Source organism: Sus scrofa, chromosome 11 (assembly GCF_000003025.6).
Source record: "Sus scrofa isolate TJ Tabasco breed Duroc chromosome 11, Sscrofa11.1, whole genome shotgun sequence".
NCBI lineage: Eukaryota > Metazoa > Chordata > Mammalia > Artiodactyla > Suidae > Sus > Sus scrofa.
In genome coordinates, this window is record NC_010453.5 from 75573445 (window position 1) to 75579444 (window position 6000).

The window sequence follows — 6000 nt, forward strand, 5'->3', positions numbered from 1 at the left end:
TCTCAGCTTGTTGATGGCCACCTACCCTCACGTGGCCTTTCCTCTGAGCATGCACAGAGGGAAGTTTCTTCCTCGTCTTGTGAGAACACCATTTCTAACAGATTAGACAGCAGCTTTACGACCTTATTTATCTTTAAGTATCATTTTAAAGACCCAAATACAGTCACATTGAGGGTTTGGGGCTCAACATATAAAATTTGGGGAGGGGAGCACAATTCATAGCACCATGTGAATAGAAGAAAGCATTTGACACTATCCAACAGACCTTCCTGATGAAAAATATTCAACAAACTACACAGAAAGAAACTTAACTTTACAGAGAACATTTCTGAAATATAGCTACTATCATAAATATGGAAAGCTTTTCCTCTAAGATCTGGAAAAAAGACAAAGGATATCTACTCTTGCCGCTTTTATTCAACATGGTGCTGGAGGTTCTCGGTAGGTCACTTAGGGAAAAAAACAAAATAAAAAGCATCCAGATCAGAAGGGGGGAGGTACAACTATATTTACAGATGACGTGAGCTTGTATATAGGAAATCCAAAGGAATCCACCAAAAATATAACTAATAAATGAATTCAGCAAGGTTGCAGGATTCAAGATCAACATATAAAAATCAATTGCATTTGTGTACACGTCAATAGACAATCCCCAAATGATTGTGTTGTAGGTTGGGTTGTGTACCTGAAAAAGGTATGTTGAAGTCTTAACCCTTGGTACCTGTGAATGTGACCTTATTTGGAAATAGATTTTTTGCAGGTATAATTAAGACGTAACTCAGAAGAGATCCTTCTGGAGAAGGGTGTACCCTCAATATAATATAACTGATGTCCTTATAATAAAAAGAGAAAAGACAGTAACAGACACACGTAGAGGAGAGGAGACTGTCATGTGAAGACACGACAAACAGGAAAGCTGGTCACGTGACGGTGAAGACAGGGTTTGGGTTTGTGCAGCTGCGAGCCACAGAGTGCCCCGAATTTCTATCAGCTACCAGCAGCGAGGCGGGAGAATACGGTCCTGCTGACACTTTGATTTCAGATTTCTCTCATTCGAGATTGTGAGGGAAGGAATTTTCACGAAGTCCCTTAGCTTGTGGTTCTTTGTTATGGCAGCCTCATACATTTACAAAGATTCTGTTTACAATAGCACCAAAAATAATTATTCAGGAACGTATTTAGCAATAAAGACAAAATTTCCTCTCGGAAAACTACACATTTCAAAAAGATATACAGAAAGGCCTAAATAAATGGAAAGACATCACATATTTATAGATTGAAAGATTGATTTTTGTTAAGATGGCAGTACTCCACAGTTTGATCAATGGATCACCACACTCCCTATCAAATCTGTCCTATTTATTTATTTATTTATTTAGTCTTTTTAGGGCTGCACCTGCAGCACATGGAAGTTTCCAGGCTAGGGGTTGAATTGGAGCTGCAGCCACTGGCCTACGCCATAGCCACAGCAACACCAGATCCGAGCCGTGTCTGTGACCTATACCACAGCTCACAGCGACACTGGATCCTTAACGTACTGTGAGGCCAGTGATCAAAGCTGTGTCATGGATGCTAGTCAGATTCACTTCCACTAAGCCACAATGGGAGCTACTGTCTTTATTTAGTTATTTATTTTTTGCAGAAATTAACAAGTTGATTTTAAAATTCATGCATAAATGCAAGAGATTTAGAATAGCCAGAATGATCCTTAAAAAGAGGAACAAAGCCAGAGGTCTCAATATCCTGATTTTGAAACTTGCTTCATAGCTACAATAGCCAAGTGGTACAGAACTAAGGATAGACATATAAATCAATGACCTAGAATTGAAAGACGTAAATAAGTGGATGTTTATAGTTAACTGACTTTTGACAAAAGTGCCAAGATAATTCATTGTTGAAAGAACAGTCTTTTCAACAAATGGTGTTGTGTCATCTGGATATCCACATGCATACGACTGAATATGGACTCCTCCACCATACCATATCAAACATTAACCCAAAGTGGAGCCAAGACCTAAATGTAAGAGCTACAACTATAAAACTCTTCGAAGAAAACGTAGTCACAATCTTTGCAGCCTTAGATTAGACAATGATTTCTTGGTATGACGCCAAAAGAAAAAACAGATATGTTGGACTTGATTTTTTAAAAAGAAAATTCCTCAAAGGACATTATGCATTATCAAGAAAGTGAAAGACAACCTACAAAATGGGAGAAAATAGTTGCAAATCATGTATCTGCTAAGGAAACTTGTTTCCAGAATATGAAGAACATATGCAACTCAACAGTACAAAGACAAACAACTCAGCTTAAAAATAGTCAAAGGATTTCAATACACATCCTTCAAGGAAGATATACAATAAGCACATAAAGAGATGTCCAATCTCGCAAGTTCCATTGTGGCGCAGTGAGTTAAGGATCCGGCGTTGTCACTGGAGCGACCCAGCTCAGGTCGCTGGCCTGGGAACTTCCACATGCTGCAAGTGCAGCCCCCCCAAAAAAGAGAGATGTTCATGCTCATACAGGAAATGCAAATCAAAACCACGGCGAGACACTACTTCATAGCCAGTAAGACGGATATAATCAAGAAGACAGAAAACAAGTGTCAGCAAGGATGTGGAGGAGTTTCCAACACTCCTGTGGCTGGTGGGAATGTCAAATGGAGAAGCTCCTTTAGAAAACATCTAGAAGCCCTTATAATACTGAAAATGGAGTTAGCTAGGACCCAGGACCTGCAGTCCTAAATATATATCTAAGAGAATTGAAAATATATGTTTGCACAAAAACTGGAACATGAATGTTCATAGCAGCATCCTTCAGAATAGCAAAATTGTGGAAACCATCCAAATGTTAGCTGATAATTGAATAAATAGAGTGTGATGCATCCATACAATGTAATGCTATTTAGCAATGAAAAATGAAAATTCTGATAGATCCTACAGCATGGACGGACTTTGAAAACATGCAAAGTGAAAGAAGCCAATCACAAAGGACCACATGCTGTATAATTCCATTCATTTGCAATGTCCAAAATAGTCACCTCCACTGATAAAGAAAGTAGATTAGTAGTTGTCTAGTTTAGGGGCACTAGGGGGAAATGGGGAGTGACTGCTAATGGGTACAGAGTTCCTTTGGGAGTGATAATATTCTAAAACAGATAGAGTTGGTCCATCTGTTTCAGAATTCTGAGAACAGTGAAAATCATTACATTTTATCTTTTATTGCATAAATAGTATTACATGTAAATTATATTCAATAAAGCTGTTATAGTGGGTGGGAATATTTAGGAAAATGCTAAGTCAGGAATCTTGGATCTAAATGATAATTGTGGATCTGGAGAGAAGTGGATGCATCCAAGATCTACCTGGGGTGTAACTGATGGGGGGGAGGAAAGTAAAGTGAATACTGCTGCATCTCTGCCTTTAAATACTTGGATGATTGAAAGAACACGGGAATGTTTGGGGAGAAGTGGAAGGTAAGTTTGTAATGGATTTGAAGTGCCTATTAAAGAAGGGAACAAGCATTTTTCATTCTTCTCAGCTGCCCAGCACCTACCTTTTGCTTTGGCCCTTTTTCCGTCTGATGCGTCAGAGCTGGTCTCTCAGTGTGGGATGCTCCTCTCACAGCTAAGATGACCCAGACCTTGTCAACTAGAAACACTTGGTCCACACTTCGAGGTGGAGACTTGGGAGAGGAAGGCCTTTATAAAGTCCATGCTAATGTGGCAGCAGCGGTCCGAGGCAGATTTCAGAGCTTCCAGGTACCTAGCAGGAGGGATCCAGAGCTATGACTGCAAGTGGGTGTCTGTGCCCACTTGTGACAGCAGTGGTTTTTTGTTTGTTTGTTTGTTTTGTTTTTTGGCCTTTATTTACAGTAGCTTGATATGGGGTCTCATTTCCCAGCCCAGAATTAAACCCAGGCTGCAGTGGTGAAAGCACAGGGTCCTGATCACTGGATCAGCAGGGAACTCCCAAGAGCGGTGTGTCTTTTTTCAGCCATCCCTGCGGTAGGTAGAAGTTCCTGGGACAGGGACCAAACCCAAGCCACAGCAGTGACAATGCCGAGTCCTTAACCACTAGGCCACCAGGGGACTCCAACAGTGGTATTTTTATGGGCTCACTTCTACGTTGTGATTGTGAGAGGTCTGTTTATACACCCATCCTCCAAACATGATGAAGCATGGTTCTCTAATGCTTTCCAAAGATTCTGGGAGTTACCCTAAATCTTTGCAATACAGTCCTTTTCTATCTAATCAGCTGGAGATGGTTTATATTGTTTGCATCTAAGAGAAACCTGAGTGATAATATCCGGAAGAAGATGCTAAAAAGGCGATTAGGTTTTGAGGAAGACTTCTGGGCTAAAGACAGGCATTTGAAGTAGCCATGGGTGATTCTCTCAGAATGGGTGGCACTTGGCAGTGTGATTGAACTCAATGCACTGTTTAGCAAAAAATGGATACATTGCTTATGTAATTACACGTGGGTTATAAAATTTGGTGCATAGGGTCATGGTGAACAAGATTAGCAAATCAGTGTGGCCAAGAACGGCTCCTTTTATTACAGGGCAGAGTCCACAGGAATCAGAGGGAGGAGAGGAGACCCAGCCCAGAGCTGTTTACTCTGCAGGTTTTCAGAAGCAAGGCGCCATTTCTCAAACACTTGTTCAAAGAGTGAGCCTGTAATCATGTTCCCAACATACACTCTAATCCAGTGATTTCTCTGCCAGGTAAGATTTATTCTTGAACCTGGGCCACGTTCTGCAGCCTTATCAGGAACCTGCATCCTGCTCACCACACCTTCCTTTACTAAGGGACGTCCCCTACTCGAGGTGGGCAATAAAATGAAGCCCAAGTTAAGTGTAATATTTTCTTTTTTTTCCTTAGCTAGATACTCAGTGGTGACAGAATTGTATTCTTGTGTGATTAAGATAAAGAGTCAGAAAGAAATGGTGACATTTACATTTAGACTTTCTGTTACTTCGCAGTTTTAAGATTTGTGCATCTATTGAGATGATCATATGGTTTTTATTTTTCAGTTCGTTGATGTGTATCATACTGATTGATTTGCGGATGTTGAAGAATCTTTGCATCTCTGGGATAAATCCCACTTGATTATGGTGTATGATCCTTTTAATATATTTGGATTCAGTTTGCTCATATTTTTTTTTAGGATTTTTGCATCTGTGTTTATCAGTGATATTGGTTTGTCATTTCTTTCTTTTGTGTGTGTGTGGTATCCTTGTTTGGTTTTGGTATCAGGGTGATGGGTGGCCTCATAGAATGAACTTGGGAATATTCCTTCCTCTGGTACTATTTGGAAGAGTTTTAGATGAATGGGTGTTAACTCTTCTCTGAATGTTTGATAGAATTTGCCCTGTGTAGCCATCAGGTCCCAGTCTTTTGTTTTTTGAAAGTTTTTAAATCACATTTTCAATTGCAGTACTTGTGACTGGCTTGTAATAGCCAAGACATGAAAACAACCTCAATGTCCATACAGATGAATGGATTAAGAAGATGTGGTACATATATATAATGGAATAGTACTCAGCCGTAAAAAGGACAAAACAATGCCATTTGCAGCAATATGGATGCAACTAGAGATTCTCATAATAAGTTAAGTAAGTTATAAAGAGAAAGACAAATGCCATATGATATCACTTATATGTGGAATCTAAAATATGACAAAATGATCCTCTCTACAAAACAGAAACAGTTCACTGACATGGAGAGCAGATCTGTGGTTGCCAGAGCGGAGGGATTGGGATGGACGGGGAGTTCGGGGCTAGCAGATGCAAACTGTTAGAGTTGTAATGGATAAGCCATGGGTTCCTACTGCACAGCACAGGGAACTACGTTGAATCCCTTGGGTTAGAACACGATGGAAGATAGTATGAAAAAAAAAAAAAGCAATGTACATGTGTGTATGACTGGGTCACTTTTTTGTACAACAAAAATTGAAGGAGCATTTTAAATCAACTACACTTTAATAAAAAATTTTTTTAAA